Genomic DNA, 18342 nt, shown 5'->3' with positions numbered 1-18342 from the left:
CCCTAGGGTTTATTATTATTATTATTATTATTATTTTTTTTTTTTTTTTTTTTATTTTTTTTTCTCCCGTAAAGTAAATTGGCTTTTTGGCGGCCTTATCATACTCCAAAACGCGTGAAATTTGGCATGCACATCAGGACTGGCGAAAAATTTGATATTTTATGGGAGTTGCGCATGTGCGTGGCAAAATGGCTCTATAGCGCCACCTGCAAACTTGAAAAAGTAGTCATTAGGCCAACTGCCACAATGTTTCATGTACAGCTACAATATTTGGTGGGCATATGCAGAACATCTGGACACACCAAAAAGTCAATTACAGCCACGCCCTAAACCCAACAGGAAGTCGGCCACCTTCAATTTGCTGTAAATTTTTCAAACTTAATCGCTCCTCGGGAAATGACTTGCCTTTTTGGCGGCCTTATCATGAACCAAAACGCGTGAAATTTGGCGTGCACATCAGGACTGGCGAAAAATTTGATATTTTATGGGAGTTGCGCATATGTGTGAAAAAATGGCTCTATAGCGCCACCTGCAAAATTGAAACAGTGGTCATTAGGCCAACTTCCACAATGTTTTATTTACAGCTACAATATTTGGTGGGCATATGCACCACATCAGGACACACCAAAAAGTCAATCACAGCCACACCCTAAACCCAACAGGAAGTCGGCCATCTTGAATTTGCTGTACATTTGTCAAAATTTATAGCTCCTAGTGGATAAGTCTGAGAGAACTGAAATTTGGCCAGTACATGCACCAGACCTTTCTGATGAAAAGTTATCAAAAACTCAACCAGAAGCCAAAAGGTGTGGCCATGGCGGAGCCTCAAACAACTGATCCTTCGCCATGAAAGAGGAAGTGGTGTCTAATTCTTCTCAACATGCTCCAATCTGCCTGAAACTTTACATGTATGATGACAGTCCTGTCCTGATGTCATCCACATAGGGATATTCATTGACAGTCATAGCGCCACCTTGTGGTTTCAGGAAATAGACATCTTTTACACTTTCATGCCCTATTGTTACCCAGTTGATCATATTCACTTCAAATGCAGTGACAACAGCCTAAACACATTGATGATGCATCCCAGTGAAAATGGTGACTTGTCATCAAAGGGCGTGTCTGTGGCGGCCAAACCAATTTCGATGTTTCGCCATGAAAATTTAACGATTCATATCTCAGCTGAACAACATCCTATCTGCCTCAGACTTCACATGCTGGATACCAGGTCCAGTCTGAACACATCCACACTCATAAATTTTGAAAAAGTCATAGCGCCACCTGTTGGTAATAGTAAGTTTAAGGCCTTATATTTTCAGGTACAATGGCCTCAAACTTGGTGATATCATGCTGGAAATTGGTCAGTCGAGTCTTCACCTCTTGACAATCACACACTGTGAAGGGTGTGACATTTCATGTAACGCTGTTGCCGTAGCAACCAAATATCGCCATGAAAAACAAAGCCCTTTCTGACAGGTTAGGAATACTCCAATGCTCACAAAAATTACCACACACATCACCATTGACCCAAGGAACAACACTGTATGCATCTCGGCACTGCACATGCTATAGCGCCCCCTACAGTATTTTTAACAAACAGCCCCCCCAGCACGTTTCACCTACATCCATGAAATTTGGGAGGCTTATAGAGCACATCAGGACGCACAAAAAAGCCTCTTGGAGCCATGTCCTAAACCCAACAGGAAGTCGGCCATCTTGGATTAATTGTGAGATTTTTGATGATTTTTCTCATTTTTGAGAGTTAATACCTCCTAGGGGATAATTCCAGGAGACCTGAAATTTTGTCAGTCCACACAGCAGGACTTGGTTTGGAAAAGTTATCAAAAGTTTAACCAGAAGCCAAATGGCGTGGCCATGGCGACCATCAGCGTTTTGATGCTTCGCCATGAAACATCAACTGCTGTATAACTCTCCTCTGCATGCTCCAATCTGCCTCAAACTTTCCATGTGTGATCACAATCCAATCCTGATCACATCTACAGGCCAACAGACACTCTCAGTCGCAGCGCCACCTGATGGAGGGACAGTAAATGCTGTATAACTGGCCTCTACATGATCAAATCAGCCTGAAACTTTTCATGAGTGATCAGAGTCCAACCCTCATCACATCCACTGTGTGAAATACACTCTGAGTTACAGCGCCACCTGGTGGATAGACAGGAAATGCTCTATAACTGCTCTGAACATGCTACAGTCTGGCTGAAATTTTAAATGTATGATTGGACTCTGGTCCAGATGCGATTCAGAGGCCGACATACACTCTCAGTCACAGCGCCACCTGGTGGACGTGCGTGGATTCACGACCAGCGTGGATGCGAGGACCCGTCCATCGCTGCTTGCAGCTTTAATGTGGTTTTGGAATCTCCTTCTCTTGTCTGCTTTTTCCCCTGCTGTGAGATAGGGCCATTTAACATAAACATTCGTTTTGATTTAAGTGGTGTATAGATAATGGATGGATAAATATATTCAGGATCAGCTAACAGCAAATGAATAATTACAGACTGAAGATGTCTCTATCATAGCAGTAGGAAAAAAATCATTTTTGTAACATCAATTTTTAGGACAGTCACTTGGGACCATGTTTTCAGGAGGACTTTGCTATATCTCTTTACACTGTTGTGCAAACTGTTCAGATCTAAACACACTGACCACACCAAGGTTCTCAGCATTTAAAAAATGTCAGTTTTCGGTCATGATCACCATCCAAACCTGGTTTAAACTGGATCTGGGCCCAAAAGTGAAACCAAACAATTAGAAAGAGAGAGCGAAAGAATTTAACTCCACCACAAATTTTCTCAACTTTTTTTTTCTCTTGACCAGTCATCATTATGTGGTTTTGGAATCTCCTTCTCTTGTCTGCTTTTTCCCCTGCTGTGAGATAGGGCCATTTAACATAAACATTCGTTTTGATATAGACCTTTTAATTATCTTTTCCTGTTTTATCACAGTAATCACTGGAAAGCAGGAAGAGGTCCTGTTTTCAACGCTCCGATAAAGCCATAACAGCAGGAAATGCCCTCTTACTCCCCAGCACTACAGAGAGTCGCACCCTCATGCAAGGGTTTTCTCTCTGCACAATAAAAGTATCATCCCAAAATTATTTTTTTGGACCGAGTGCTTGAAGAGTTTATAGTTTTGTGATAAACCTGCTTCCAGAAACTCGTAGGTGGTTGGTGGAAACTGCTTTCATCATTAATCTACGGTAACATTGTTTTTACTGACCTTTTAAATCATTGCAAGTTTATTGGATTTCACTTGAAAGTGAAGTAAGACTGTGAACTGGGAAGGAGATATCAGTTTAATACTAAAAGCTTCTTTGTGTGTTCTGTAATGGGGATTACAGTGCCAACAGTGTTATGGGAATCCCCCGTTTTAAAACTCTGGCAGCATTTGCTGGAAAAGTTTCCTTTCACACATCCAGCTGGGCACTGCTGGCTGTCAGTACATTTTTTTATGTGAATTCTGCTTGGACCAACTGACAAAGGCTTATTATATAGAGAGCTTTAGCGCTGTGGCACACAAGCCTCGAGCAAAGTGTCACATGTTCCACACAATAAAGAAAAAACTGCCACTCTATTTCCTTTTCAGAGCGAAGGTTTTTCTACTTTCGTGTTAAGTCTACTGAGTGTGACAGAGAAACACAAAGGCTGACAAAGCTGCAGTTTTATTGGTCTTTCCCACATTTTTTAAAATTTTCCATTGATTAACATTTACAACCGGAAATCCCAGAAAAAATGACAGCAGAAATCATGGAAGAAACTGCCCAGTCAGACAAAACCCTGTAGCAGCCATATGCAAATATAAATCTTATTTATCTGAAGCAAAAGACCAGCTTTTAACATGTGAGACTGCTGTTTGACTGCTGTTTTCAACAAACAGTCACTGTTGGCTGCTTTTAAACCATGACCACAATTGTTTCCTTACCCTAACCGAGCTGTTTTTCTGTTTGAATCTAACCAAAACTTAGAGTGATGTCAGATTCGAAAACTATTCGACTTTGGCTGACATGTGACGGAAAAATGTCATTGTGCCAATAGGGGTGTGTTGCTGTCCTGTAATTCCATGAAAATAATCTATTTCTGCTTTGAAAAGGCTTAGCTCTAACACTACACCATTGCTCCCTACCATGTATGGATCTGTGAAGTCTTTGCCTCTTTCTACAGTCACAGCAGCTCAAGCACACCAGTTCTCTTACAACTCAGCTCAAATTACTTTAGACTACACAATGGCTTGTTGTAATATTGGAGGAATTCAGCCACCCATATTTGAACTGGAAACTGATCAGTTTTGTTTTTGGCTCTTAAATTGATAATACGTGACCGCACTAATTTAGGTGAGTTAATGAGAAAAAGAAAAAGGCATACAGTCTTGTGTGAGACAAAGGATCTCCAATTAGAATTAGTCACAAGTACCATACATGTAGCAAACACAGGGTTCAGGAATAGTAAAGGCTGTCCTGATTCCAATGAGGCATTATGCAATGCTCAGATGTTGTCCATGCTGTAACCTTAATATAATTAGGATGGCATTATGCACCAAATGTAAAGCAGCAAACAAAAAACAATCATATACATACTTGAATCTGTAATTGTGTGCCTCGCCCTGCACAATGAAAGTCTTGTTGTTTAGGTTTGTCACATATAAAACCCTGGAGGTCTTAATTTGTGTTTTCGAGACTTTCATCAGTACACTGCAATTTCAAGGTGGAATTACTCAGCTATTGTGTTTATTTCTTATTCTACTTTTGATACTACATGCATTCCAATCACCATACTGTCATTTTAGCAAGCTCAAAAACTTCACTGGGGAATCTTAACCCTCTAACCCTTCAGCTATTTTTTTTTTTTTAAAGTTCCACCTGAAAAAGCATCCCTGAGTTTAATTGTCTAATTGGTAACAGCTGCAAAACTGCAAAGCCACAATGTACAATTTTGGATTTTAAGGATCAGAGACACTTTGAAGAATTTTGAAATACAATAAGTCTCCTTTTCTTTATCATCAGGCCAAAGTAAGGTCTTAAAAACACTAGCAAAATCTGACGTTTTTATTCTCACCTGATCACAACTGTAAATTAGAGAGCAAATGCCAGCCTGATAGTCAGTGACATTGACACTATTAGACACAACAAGCACTGTGTCCTTTTTAGTCATAGTCGTACCAAATGCTATCCTCAGCAAATACATCACACTTAGCAACATTCAAGAAATTATGGTGAATTGTGTTTTAATAGCAATATCCTGGTATATGGACCTCCAGTTTTGGATAGGTTGAGACCAAGGGCATCAGTTTGTTTTAAAAAGTGGGGGGGACGGAGACCACAGCACATTGAGAAAATGTCGAAGAATGGCGGCAAAATGCCACAAGCTGGACTCAAACTCACAACCACCATACCAAAGGCAGAAGCTCAAGCTGTTGAGCTATCAGCACATGCAGGTAGAGGGGTCTGTGGGCCGCTATAGTACTAATTCTCCCGGGCTGAAATTTTGCCCCTGCACGCCTCTGGTCGGAGCTTCCACTTGGCACAGGCGCAAATTTAGCATCTGCGCGTTTTTTTTGTTTTTTTTTAACCTCACGAAGGTGTGCTGCATGTCTGTGCAACTCTCGGCCGAGTGCGGATGGTGCATTCAGGAGCGTCGGAATTTTCTATACTACTGAAAATAACTGGGTTTACAACGGCTTACATGTGAAGAATTTGAATATGTTGGAGACAAAATGACCCCTGACAAAAAGTGGGGGGACACGTCCCCACCGTCGCCCCCTAAACTGACGCCTATGGTTGAGACAGTTAATGAATAGTTGTTGTTTCTTTAAACTAAACTGTTGGAAAAATGTTCAGTGATGGAAGGAAACTTCCAGATTGAATGTAAACTAGAATGTTGGGAATGCTTTCATGTAGGAAAATACTCTTCTTCGCTTTGTCCCTGAGAGATGGATGAGGAGGTTGATACTGTATCTCATATCTGTCAGATAGCATGCTTAACAAGCTAACAGGTAACAGCAGGACTTTAGTGGTTACTCATATGTGATTTATACAAGTAGTATGAGCCAAAGAACTGCAGGATCTCAAAAGCGCCAGCCAGTTAGCAATAAGGCAGTGAGGGTCAGGCCTGAGCAGATGCCTTCTACGGTCAGTCTCCATGGTATCAATACACTATAGAAGAGCCACACAATGTCAGGGACAGAATTTATAAGAAGACTGGGCAGCACAGGTACTGGGAGACCAAAAGGTCTGCAGCTGCAGTAGCTGTGAAAACCAAAACTCAGTTGTGGGAGGAGTTTGGGGAGGCTATGGAGAAGAACTTTCAGTTAGCCTCAAGGAAGTTCTCAGAGTGGAGCTTGGCCCAGGCTGTGTTCAGTCAGGGAGGGAAACCACCTGGTTGTTACGAGCCATCCGGTCCTTGTATAACCAAACCCAGAGCTCTGTCCATATTTTCAGCGCAAAGTCCAATATGTTTCCACTGGGGTTGCCACTGGGGTCTCCAATCCTGTTTGTAATACTCATGAACAGGATGTCAAGGCACAGCCAGGGGAGGAAATGCCAAGGTTCAGAATCTCAGAGGTGCAACAGTACATTTTGCAGATGATGTGGTTCTGCTGCATCATCAGACTGTGAATGTAATAGCTTGCTGCTGAGTGTGGCCAGGATGAGAGTCAACACCTTCAGGTCTGAGGTCATAGTTCTCTGTCGGAAACTAATGGATTGCTCCCTCTTGGTTGGAGGTGAGTTGCTGTCCCAGCTGCTGCTGTATAGGGAAAACAAACAAACAAATAGATAAACAAAAAACACAACAAACTAACAAAAAATAATTGAAAATAGCCAGATATAACTCACTATCTTATTTTATATCCCTTATTAGTCCCACGAGGGGAAATCCTGATTTTTGCATATCCCCCCAACTCAGGGGATTTGGGGGAGTCAGAGCACAGGGTCAGCCACGGTACGGCGCCCCTGGAGCAACTAGGGGTTAGGTCTCTTGTTCAGGGACACCTTGACATGAGCATGACAGGCCAGGGATCAAACCACAACCCTCCGGTTGCAAGACAGCCACTCTACCCACTGAGCTATGCCGTCCCATTGTTGTTTATTGTTGAAAATGGTGGTGTGCAACATATAATTACATGCTGGCATCGCTGTCAAACTGAATCTCTCTCAATCTCTAAAAACCAAAAAGTTCCCGTTTCCACTCTGTATCTGTGAGCACCCTCAGGCTCTGCTGTTACTTCCTCCAAAAACATTAGGTTACTGAGGGCACCAGCTGTGTGCAGCATTGTGTTCTTTCCAAGTTATCTGGCAACAGGATCTAGCCAGAAAATCTTAAGCAATGATTGGTCTGTCTGCCATTAAAATTCTACAACTGATAAAGAAAAAAAAGTGACGATTTGCAACAATGGGAGGGAGGAAAAATAAAGTCTCATCTTTTAAAGAGTGTGAAGCTGGCAGTAGCATTCTGGCTGCAGAAGGGAGATATTTATCTTACTGAGTCATGAAGACCGGGAGTCACTATAATAGAGCGATTACAGAAGGAATAAACTTCTCCATGTTTGCAAATAAAAGAAAATCCTTCATGCTGATAACGGCTTAAAGTGATACAAACATGAGAGGCCTCCAGGCAAGGATAATTAAGTTTATTTGAAACTTATTTTCAAAGGTTTGATGGACATTTTAATTCGATCATGTGAGTGTACTATACTACATTACACTACACTATACTATAGTTATACAATGCTATACTATACAGTGCTATACAATACAATGCTATACTGTACTATACCATATTATACTATGCTATGCTATAACACACTATACTATACTATACTATACTATACTATACTATGCTATGCTATGCTATGCTTCACTAAACTACACTACACTATATGATACTATATTAGACTACAATATACTATACTATACTATGCTATATTATGCTTTGCTATGTTATACTATACTATGCTATACCATGTTATACAATACCGTGCTATACTATGCTATGCTACAATACAGTATGCTACACTTCCCTAAACTACACTACACTATATTATACTACATTAGACTATACTATACTATACTATACTATAAAGTGCAGAGGAAGAAACTGAGAAATTGGATGATTAGCAGGTTTTACACACACCTCCAAGCTAGCCAAACTTAGCTGTAAGAAAAAATGAAGCTTCACTGTTAAGTCATCTTAGTTTACAGACCAACTTCTTAGGTCAGTTTTGTCAATCTGTACTGTGCAGTCTCCATGAACATCGAGAGATTGTTGGATGCTTGACTGTCTGAAGAACAGATCTTTTTGCTCATGTCTCAGAAATAAATTAGGCAGTACAGTGTTATAACAATGAAAATAGCATTACTGTTGAGACCACATGTAAAATAATTTATCATGCTTGATTTGGCCTGTGGGTTTGTAGAACATATCATTAGGAAGACTGAATAAATCAGGATATTAAACTAGTTAGGGTTAGGGATAGGGACAGGGATAGTGTTAGATAAAACTTTGTTCATGGTGACGTTTCACCTGCGACTCCAGAGTGTCGATATTTACTCAACCGCTAGAGGTCGCATACGTCAAAACGTAACACTGGGTCGTAATACGGGCGTGTACAGACGACCTATGTGGTCGTTTTTAGTTTGAGGTCAGGCTGGTACACAATGAACAAATATCCAAACAGCTGAAAATCTGGATCCAGCCCTAACCCTAACCTTAACCAAAACCATAAACCCGTGTTGGGAAAGTGAGGACAAAGCCGTCTTGCGACAGAAAAGCCTTTTCGTGAATTAAATCCCGTAATGCGTTCCTTTTCCCCGTAGGGGCGCTAACGTAAATACGCTCTCACGGGTCGTATTCCGGTGCACGGTGCATACGATCGATGCGGTCGTATGAATTTGAGGACTTGTTGTTGTGTACATATTGCAATCAGCCATCCTCAAAACTACGCAGCAAACCCTGTAGCTTCAACAACTCTTTATGGAGAAAAGAATCAGATAGAATAAGAGATAAAACATTCCATGGTAGAGTTCATCACTTCATATGTGATCTATTTACATTGCCAGAGGTGAAGTTGTCAGAAAATTAAAGAACAAGTGTCTAAAATACAGTGATCTGTGAGAGCAAACTGAACTCTCATTCTCAACTTGTTGCAAGAGAACTCCCCTACTCCACCTGCAGCTTCAGATTTTCACAGTTGAACTACTGAAGTTATTAGCCTAAAAAGAATATTTGGGGCATCGTTAGTGAACAAGTACTGTTAGAACATGACTTAAATTTGGCACCGTATCCGTAATCGTGGGCTCAATGAGCATACAGGCTTATAATGAGTAGGTGAAAAATCTAATCACTCCTAAGGAGTCAGTGTCAAATGGAGCCAAAGAGCAGGCACCTACCTACACAGCCAAAAGAAGCAACAGAAACATTGATTTGGAGCATAGTCTTCACTGGTGTTTTAGCTCTGTCTGGTTTCCTCTGCCACCTCTTTAGAAAAATATCATGGTCTCCTCACCCAGATAACCAGAGCAGGGAGATGAAAGTTGCTGTGAAGAATGTAAAGCTAGCCCAGTAGGATGTTCATTCTCAGTGAGACTGTCAGCAGTGTCAGACCATAACTGCAGGAAATTGTTTTACTGTTTTTAAATGCATCCTTGAAGTCTGGGCAAAGTGGTATGTATGAGATCGAAGTATTATTGCTTAAAAACACAAAGAGGCCCCTGTGGGACCATGAAAACAGTTTCTACTTGGATAACCTGGAAAATTACACTACTAAAATTCCACCTTAAGTGGGGGAAGGAAGATGATTTTTAAGAGCAATAGAATATATCTGGATTTAGGGAGGAGAAGAAGCATGAAGTAAAGAGCACAAATAGAATGCAGTCCAAGACTGATCAGTTAATGGATGTGGAGTTACACGTTTAAGCCCCACAGTTAGAATAAATCATTGATAAGAGTGTTCAATGTTCTACAGCTGAAACACAGTTATTGAAGCTGAGTGAGGCCTGCTGGAATAGTCCAACACCATCCTGCAGTGACTGTTCTCTGTTAAACACAGTGCAAAGTCAAGTACTGCCTTGGAATACAGCAAGTTATTCTTTCAAAGTGGTGTTTGCTTTACTTCCATGTTGAAGCGTTTGTCGTGCCTGTACCATTATGTAACAGCTGCTCCCTGAAGTAAACCTGTAGAGCAGAAAATTCACAGACTTAAACAATATTCCACTCTGTCAGATGCTTGGCATTATCCCCTCTACCACACTGTGCACCCTGCTACATATTTATGGCTTTTCATGATTACATGGTACAGATTGTAAGATACCTTTTGTGTCATGGTAGTGAGTTGGAGGCTCATTAAAAATGAGTCATGTTTGGCTGTAACTTTTATCCAGTTGCAAACAGCTGTTTCGCTGTCCATAGGGCAATACCTTAAGTTTGATTTAGAGCAAGAGTGGAAAACAGCATATTTTGCACATTACCAAAATGACACAGTGCTTTATATGCTGCAGATTTGCGTAACTAGCAACTTAACACATGCCAGCACTCATGTCTTGTTATCTAGTTCTCAGCCTCCACAGTGTCAAACACTGTTTGCGCTGCACAGGACATTCAGAGAGAACCTAAGTGTAAGCCTGATGAGCAGAAATTAGTCCCAGATGTCAAGCAAGCCAACTCATTTATCCAAATCATGGAAATTATAACTTCTCAAGGTAAATACCACTCATGGACCAGTGGTGGAAAAGGCGACAGTATAGTGAGTCAGCTCCTAAACATCTGCAACCCTGAAGGGCCTTTTCAGGATAACTAAGGACTGTGGGACAGAGTTGCACCATGTTTCCATCTTAAATCTGCCTGAAAATGTATTTTCATTCATGAATATGTACGTACGTGATTTACTGTGGTGTAGCCATGGCTACTGGCTACTGCATTAATAGATTCCATCTGTCAATTAAAAACACTCATTGAGGATTCAATGGTGGGCATTGTTCAGTTAAATTGGTGAGTCAAAGAAGCACCGGAGGAGGGGGGACTGTGGCTGCACTTGGCAACGTGAGAGGGAGATGTGATACACCAGAAGCAAGTTACAGCAACAGTTAAGTGTTGGAAAGACATTCAGTCCCTGCCTCTTTTGTGGGTATGAGTGGGAGCCAGAAAAACTGCTTTCTTGCAGAATAGACATTTGCCGAAAGCATGTCTGAAATACTAGGTAGGTCCAGGAGTTATCAGAAACAGAAGTCAAATTTTCCCTAAACATCTTAAGTGAAAACATTCGATAAATCTTCAGAACACAAGCAGCCCACAGTGTAATTTAGCAACAAGATTATAAAATGACAGCTTCGGGTCTTACTTTTGAGTTTACCTCCCTGTGAGTTTGAGTGGGAGGTGTGGGCAGAAGGTGTGGTCGGTTACTCCATCGTTGTCATGTAGGAAGAGGTATAACAGCGGCCTGAGGTTGGCCATGGGAAAACTAAGGGAGGAATATTCCAGAATGGCTTTCCAAAACCAAAATGGGTATGGAAATATGTGTGCATCACATGACTGGCCATGTTACTGAGGTCTTTTACTCAAAGTGGCTTGTTAAAAAAATACTGTGGAGCCATGTGAACACATTTCAAAGAGAAATAACTGAGTAATGACCCTTGGACAGAGATGACTTGTTCCTCCAAAATGAGCATCAGAAAGCTTCCCATCCAAATAAAAGCCCAAACAAGAGACACATAAAAATCTTTCATTTTTAATAATGACTTTACTTTTACTGGTAATATCTTATTTTACATATATGCTAACTTTTACTGTTGTAGTGGTGATTAGAGAAGTGTAAATGTTTTACGTGGCTTTAGTTTCATAAAACATCTTGTAAAAAGCAAATTCATTAGGTTACTTCATATTCACAATAAAACATATTTGCGGTTTATAACAGATTGCTTTCTTGCGCTGCTAAATCTCTGGCACCATAATATCCAATAAACATTCTGTGCATATGCACATTATTACAGAATCAACATTAAAGCAGAAGTCATGCACACAAGACAGATCAGAGTTTTTGAAGTGGTGTTTTAATACATCATACTTCCTACCCTAATAAAGCATATTAGAAATGCAATTAAACCTGTGACCTTCTGTTGCTCCAATCGTTTTGTGTGAATGACTGCAAGTTTTCACCAAAACACTTTGTTTAGCGCTAGTCATGGAGATGGAGCTTGGTAAATACTCCTTCTAAACACGAGCATTTTATCATCATTCGTCATCTGCTCTTCCTCGGTGATCCTCGCAGAGCTGCTGACCCCTAGTCCTATTTTGCTTTAAAACGTACTGAACTGTATTATTTGGAGTTTTCAAAAGCTTCGTGATGATACTTAAGCTTGGAACGATGACATAATGTTGTTCGGTCTGGCGTACACGCAACCAGAGGTGGAAGAAATAACTTGTTGCCTGAGCTTTGATGTTTTCATTCAGAGCTTGGCTATAGTGTTTGCAGGGCTAATACCGAAGCTCAGACTCCTTCCTTTGATAATTCTTCACTTTATTTTTGTATTACTAGAAGCTTGACATGTTAAATACCTGTCAGCATTCAACAAGGTACATTTCTAGTGCTCCAAGCTGGGCCAACTCCACCCCTGTTAACGTAGCCTTTACATTCAGACAAGAACATCCTAAAATCACCACTAGACAACTACTTGCTTTAAGATATCAATTAAAAAAAAGTTGGTCCTGACTCCTGAGCACATCTATAATGTCAACAAATGTTTCAGAGATACAATTAAGTCTTGACTGAAATAGTAGATTGTGTTGTTTAAAAGTTATGTGTGCCAGTGAAAAGTGCCATCGGATCCAAATATTATCTGGACTGGTCCCCAAAGAGGTTGTAGTTGGAAAGTGCAAGTTTCATTTTGTGCATATACTTAATAACGTACACTACCATTCAAAAGTTTGGGGTCACTTAGTCATGTCCTTATTTTTGAAATAAAATCTTTTTTTTCAATGAAGACATCATTAAATGAATATTCTAGCTGGAAACGGCTGATTTCTCTCTCTCTCTTTTCCTGACCAGAAGGATAGTTCCACTTTATCCTCTCACAAAAGTTGTAAATATTGACACCTGCTTTGTCATAAGGAGGTAAGGCCTCCACAATTTACAGAGCCCATGCAACTTTTTTTTCTTCAATTTTGTATAGGAAAAGTTAAAAATGCAGGAGATTTATGAGAAAATATTTAAAAGGGAGAGTGGGAGGAAGGAGTAAAATATGAACGAATCTCAGAAACACATTTGACCAACTCCTTTGAATGTGTCACAACAAAAAGAACAGGACACTGAAGCGCTAAGCTCAACTAAAATGCTACAATACAATTTTTTTAAACTAATTCTAACTTGACTGACAGTGTCTGCACAAATGCACCATATCAGATGAAGGTTGAGATAGGGGAATGAAAGGCCACATCAGTGTGATATCATCTGGACTGCCTGGTGTCATTCCAGCATATCAGTGTTTAATTCCGATAAGAGTGAGGAAATCAAAGGAAATGGGACCACTGAAGGATGGTACACAGCTGTGCTCCTCATGTGTGCGGCACATTTCCATTTTATAACTCCTCGTGGGCCTAAGACATTTTTTCTTCTCTTTCTTTTCTTCTCTTCCTTTTGGCCAGCTGTTAGGCCTGTCTGCTTCCTATTTAGCTTTTGTTTTTCAAATTCCTCTATTTCTTATTGACCCCATAGATTGTGTCAAAAATAATAGCAAAAAAAAAAAACATTAATATCGCAGGCTAGCTCATATGGTAGACATGCTTTTCCATCATGTAGAATGTTCTGCACAAAGCTAAAATGCACACATATAGAACAGAGTAATAATATTGATTTCTTCATTTGAATGTGTCTTAATAAAACAAAATGACATTTTACACCATGCTTTTCCAGTTATGGTTGCCTTTGTTTATTTCACAAACAACACAACATGACTAAATAAAAGACATTGTAATGCCAAAGCAGAGGTAGGTGGGAGCCTCCCACTGTGCAGAAACAGCTAAATAAAAGACTGTTTGTGCCTGCCTCCTACTTTCGTAATGATTACGTATGTCAGTGTTTATCCATAACTTCCTCAGATGTTGAAATGCTGAGTTTTGAAGCTGGAGATGATGAAGCAGAAAAAAGACCACAAGGCCACAAGCTTCTCTGCCTTTCCCATATTGCCCCAGCAGATCTGAAAAAATACAGATAACAGATAAAGCTTTTGAACGATGCAAGATTAAACAGAAGCACAATGTAATGGCTACCTCCTCAACAGAAAGTTAAGCCTTTTGGCAGATGACTTAAGGGGCTGGGTTAATCTCTGCAGAGGAAATAGCTTGTATAAATAGTTTTTGGATTTGTTTCTGGGATTGCCCCTTAGCAACGCCTCACAAACACACACTGACAAACACATGCAATCCCTAAAAAACGTTTTTTTTCCCCACATATTCACATATATTCACTCTTTTATAATTTTGTGTGCTGCCTGTATGTAAAATATGAAGCTACCACCAGCAACTTGGTGGCGTGGCTCCACACAAAGATTGGAAACAAGAGGAAACTGTCAACCTGGCTCAGTCCAGAGGTAATGAAGTCCATGCACAGATTTATTTCAGATTAGCTCAGAAATTAAATTCCACATCACCTGCGCATGAATATAAAGTTGGGACTTACATGGTTCAAATTCCAACTACAATTCAAATCCAGGCTATCAAGTCTGATTGACTTCAGGATTCATAAACAAATGTATTCTGTTTAAAACAAAATGGCCTAAAAAGCTGTCAAAGTATTGTTATCGATTAACATTTCAATACTGGGACATCAGTGGTACTTTTGACTCTTTTCTAACCAGTCTTATCATAATTATGTTTTCAATCACATGACAAAACCAAGATCCAATGTCTGGGAAAAACATGACCTCACATGACAAAAATGCTGTTGTTTTAATGTCCAAATACTCAAATTGGTTTACACAAAAATAGCACAACACTCACATGCTCAAGTAGTTTCAGCCACAGACATACACGCACTCACTTGAAAGTGCATGCTACAATACATGTTTTAGAGAAAACACAAAGAGAAAACACAGCTTTTCAAAGAGGGTTAAGTTTCTGTTTCCTCATTCAGGGAGGACTGGTGAGTTCCCATCACCACCTCCTCCTCAGCCTCCACTCCGCTCTGCTTACCAATGTCATCTGTAAGCAGTTTACTTTAACACCTGAATGCGCACACACACACACACACACACACACACACACACACACACACACACACACACACACACACACACACACACACACACACACACACACAGAGAGTGCACATCTGGTGCATCTGTCAGAGTTACAAGCTGAGTCCGGTTCTGTAACTGCTGTGGAATGGAAACAGCAGCTCCAAAGCTAATGGCAGGCAAAAGGTTTAAGGAGTACTTTTGTAATTTGAATGGATCTCATGTCAGGAAGTTGGTTGTTTCTTTTTATGCACTTCTGTGAATCATCTAATGATTGCAGTAACCTATGACTTTGTTACATAAACAGCCGGGGGCTTCGCAATTGTGTGAAGTCTTGGTAGATGAAATACGCAGATATTCAGTATTGTGAATAAACAGCAGAATCGTTCACACAGTTCCTGCTGTTGCATCCTGAATACAACCAACGTACTTTGTTGTCACATGCACACAATCTGTTACATGCCCTGTGTGTTGGTGTGCTGCTGTGTTCTCTCTCTCTCTTCAGGCTCCTCTACTGCTGTGAAGGTGTGGCAGGTGCTGGTGATTAGTCTGATTGCTGCTGCTGTGAAGGTGTGGCAGGTGCTGGTGATTAGTCTGATTGCTGCTGCTGTGAAGGTGTGGCAGGTGCTGGTGATTAGCCTGATTGAGCAGGAGAGTACATGTAGCAGGAGAAAGCTGTGGTCTTTCTCCCTCTTTGGCCTCTTCTCTCAGTGTGTGGAGCAGTGGTGACCTGTCGGCTTTGTGGAGTCATTTTGTGAGCTTTGCAGGCCTCCAGTGGCTGAGGAGCCTGCAGTAGTTTGGGTAGTTTTCTTTGTTCTTTGTGTTCGTTAGCTTTTTAGGTTTACCAGACAGCTCATGGGCTTCCCTGTGACTTTCAGTTGTTAAGTTGTATAAATAAATATTCATCACCTTTTTCTTTTCATAAGTTGTTTCAAATTATTGTTACTTTCTTCATACCCCTTAACATCTTTTAGATCGTAACACAATCCTTTTGAAGGAGGAGATGGAAAACAATTAAATTTTTATCCTCCAAATTACAAAACCTACAATAAATATATTCATTAGCAAAATTTCATAGCATTTGGATAGTTGTAGCTCTGTGATAGACTGGCGACCCGTCCAGGGTGTCCCCTGCTTTCACCCTAAGTCAGCTGGGATAGACTCCAGCCCCCATGACCTTAATGAGGGTTAAGCAGTCTATAAATAATGGATGGATGAATTTGGATAGATCTAGATAGGTCTAGAGTTGGCAATTCAAGTATATGTTAGAGCTGGGACTTTAACTTGTTAATTTCGCTGAATTAATTAATGACAAAAATAATGTGCTAAAAAATAATGCATTTAGTCGTACCTTTCTCAGTTCCCTAATTTCTGGCACACTCGTAACACTGATGAACACTCCAACCCGGTAGGTGGTGGTAATGAAACTAAAGTCTGTTTGTCAGCCGTAAAGAAGATGCACAGGAGTAATGTCAGCACAAGAAAGTTTGGTGAACAGTCAAGGAAAACGACACTGCTTTGACCTTGTTGGACAGAAAGTTTTCTTTTACAAATCTTCCCGATGGCAGCTTGGATAAAAGCATGGCTGTGTACAAATTTTGTAACAAAGAGTTTTCTTCTCACCTCAGCACTTCAAGCTGACAATATCACTTCAATGTAAAACATGTTGCTGTTAGCACCAGAGCAAATGTTAGCTACGACAGTTCTAGTACCGCCAAACGGTGTAGCTGTCCCATAAAAGACCACTTCTCGAGATACTGAAAGTGTTTGAGTTCATAAAAAGCTTTAAAATGTTGAATATAATAATAATTATTGGACTTTGAGTTTGCAGTAATCTGTGAATGTAGTAGACAGATGAAAATGCAGATAAATATAAATGAAACAAACATTTTTGTTGTTTAAGTTCACGTATATGTCTATTCATCATTCAATCATCAACCAAAATGTATTTGAACTGAAAAATTTTGCTTAAAGACAGGCAAAGAAAAGCATTTTTGTCAAATATTGCTATTTGACAAAAATGCCATTGATCACAATTTATTTATTACAAGCCAGTAATTAATTAAATTCATTTTTAAAATTGTGATCCACCACTAATAGTTATCTTACTTGGCTAGTGTGATTTTTGGTCCTAAACCTCAATACAAAGCATCTGCATATCAGAGCTGTAAGACCTCACCTTCGTCTTCACACAGGATTGTGAGCGATGTCTGTGTTTAATGTAGTTCATGTTGGAGCCCTGTTCACATATCTATGTGGATCCAAAGATCAACAGGACTCCAAACGTTTTATTTTGAAGTTACAAGATCACCATGGTCTTCAAATTCAGAATGAAATTTTAAAAACTAAAATAAAATACACTTGAATTAAATACTAATTTATTTTCCAAAGCTACAGGGAGTCGCTACAGAGGGATGAAAGAGTCACATGCGACCCCTGGTCTAGAAGGTCAGTATCATGATTTTATTATATTCCACATATTGCTACAATATCTATAAGTCATCTTTGAGTAGGACAGCAAAGATGTTGATACCAGAAATGTCACTTTGTCACTCGATTCACAAACACTAGGTGTAATCCCTTGCAGTGACAATGTAGATCAAACAATGCTAAAAATCAAGACAGATGAGAGTCACAGGTAACAGGGAGTGAGAGAAAGTTATTCTGGATGTGTGAGCATCTGACAACAGAGCTGTTGCTGAAGGTTTAGTATTAGTAGCTGGTGACACTGATAAGGAACAAAAGCATTGATTGGCAAATGATTGAAAACTGAATGGAATGAGAAAATATTTGAATCAGCGGGAGTTATGGTGCAATGTAAAGAAGAAACTGAAGCATATTCAAACCTGTTTTTTTGTGTAATTTACATCTTTGCTGCTTCCGTGATGGACCAAGACTAATGGTCAATATCTGCACGGTAGCAGCTGCTATTTCAAATGTGCTGAAGAGCTATTATACATCCATCCATCCTCTATACACCGCTTTATCCTCACTAGGTTCACGGGGGGTGCTGGAGCCTATCTCAGCTGACTCGGGCGAAGGCAGGGGACACCCTGGACAGGTCACCAGTCTGTCGCAGGGCTACATATACAGACAAACAA

This window comes from Acanthochromis polyacanthus, chromosome 14, assembly GCF_021347895.1.
Source record: "Acanthochromis polyacanthus isolate Apoly-LR-REF ecotype Palm Island chromosome 14, KAUST_Apoly_ChrSc, whole genome shotgun sequence".
Lineage (NCBI taxonomy): Eukaryota > Metazoa > Chordata > Actinopteri > Pomacentridae > Acanthochromis > Acanthochromis polyacanthus.
The sequence above is the reverse complement of the archived record's forward strand: the minus strand, read 5'-3'. Positions refer to the sequence as shown.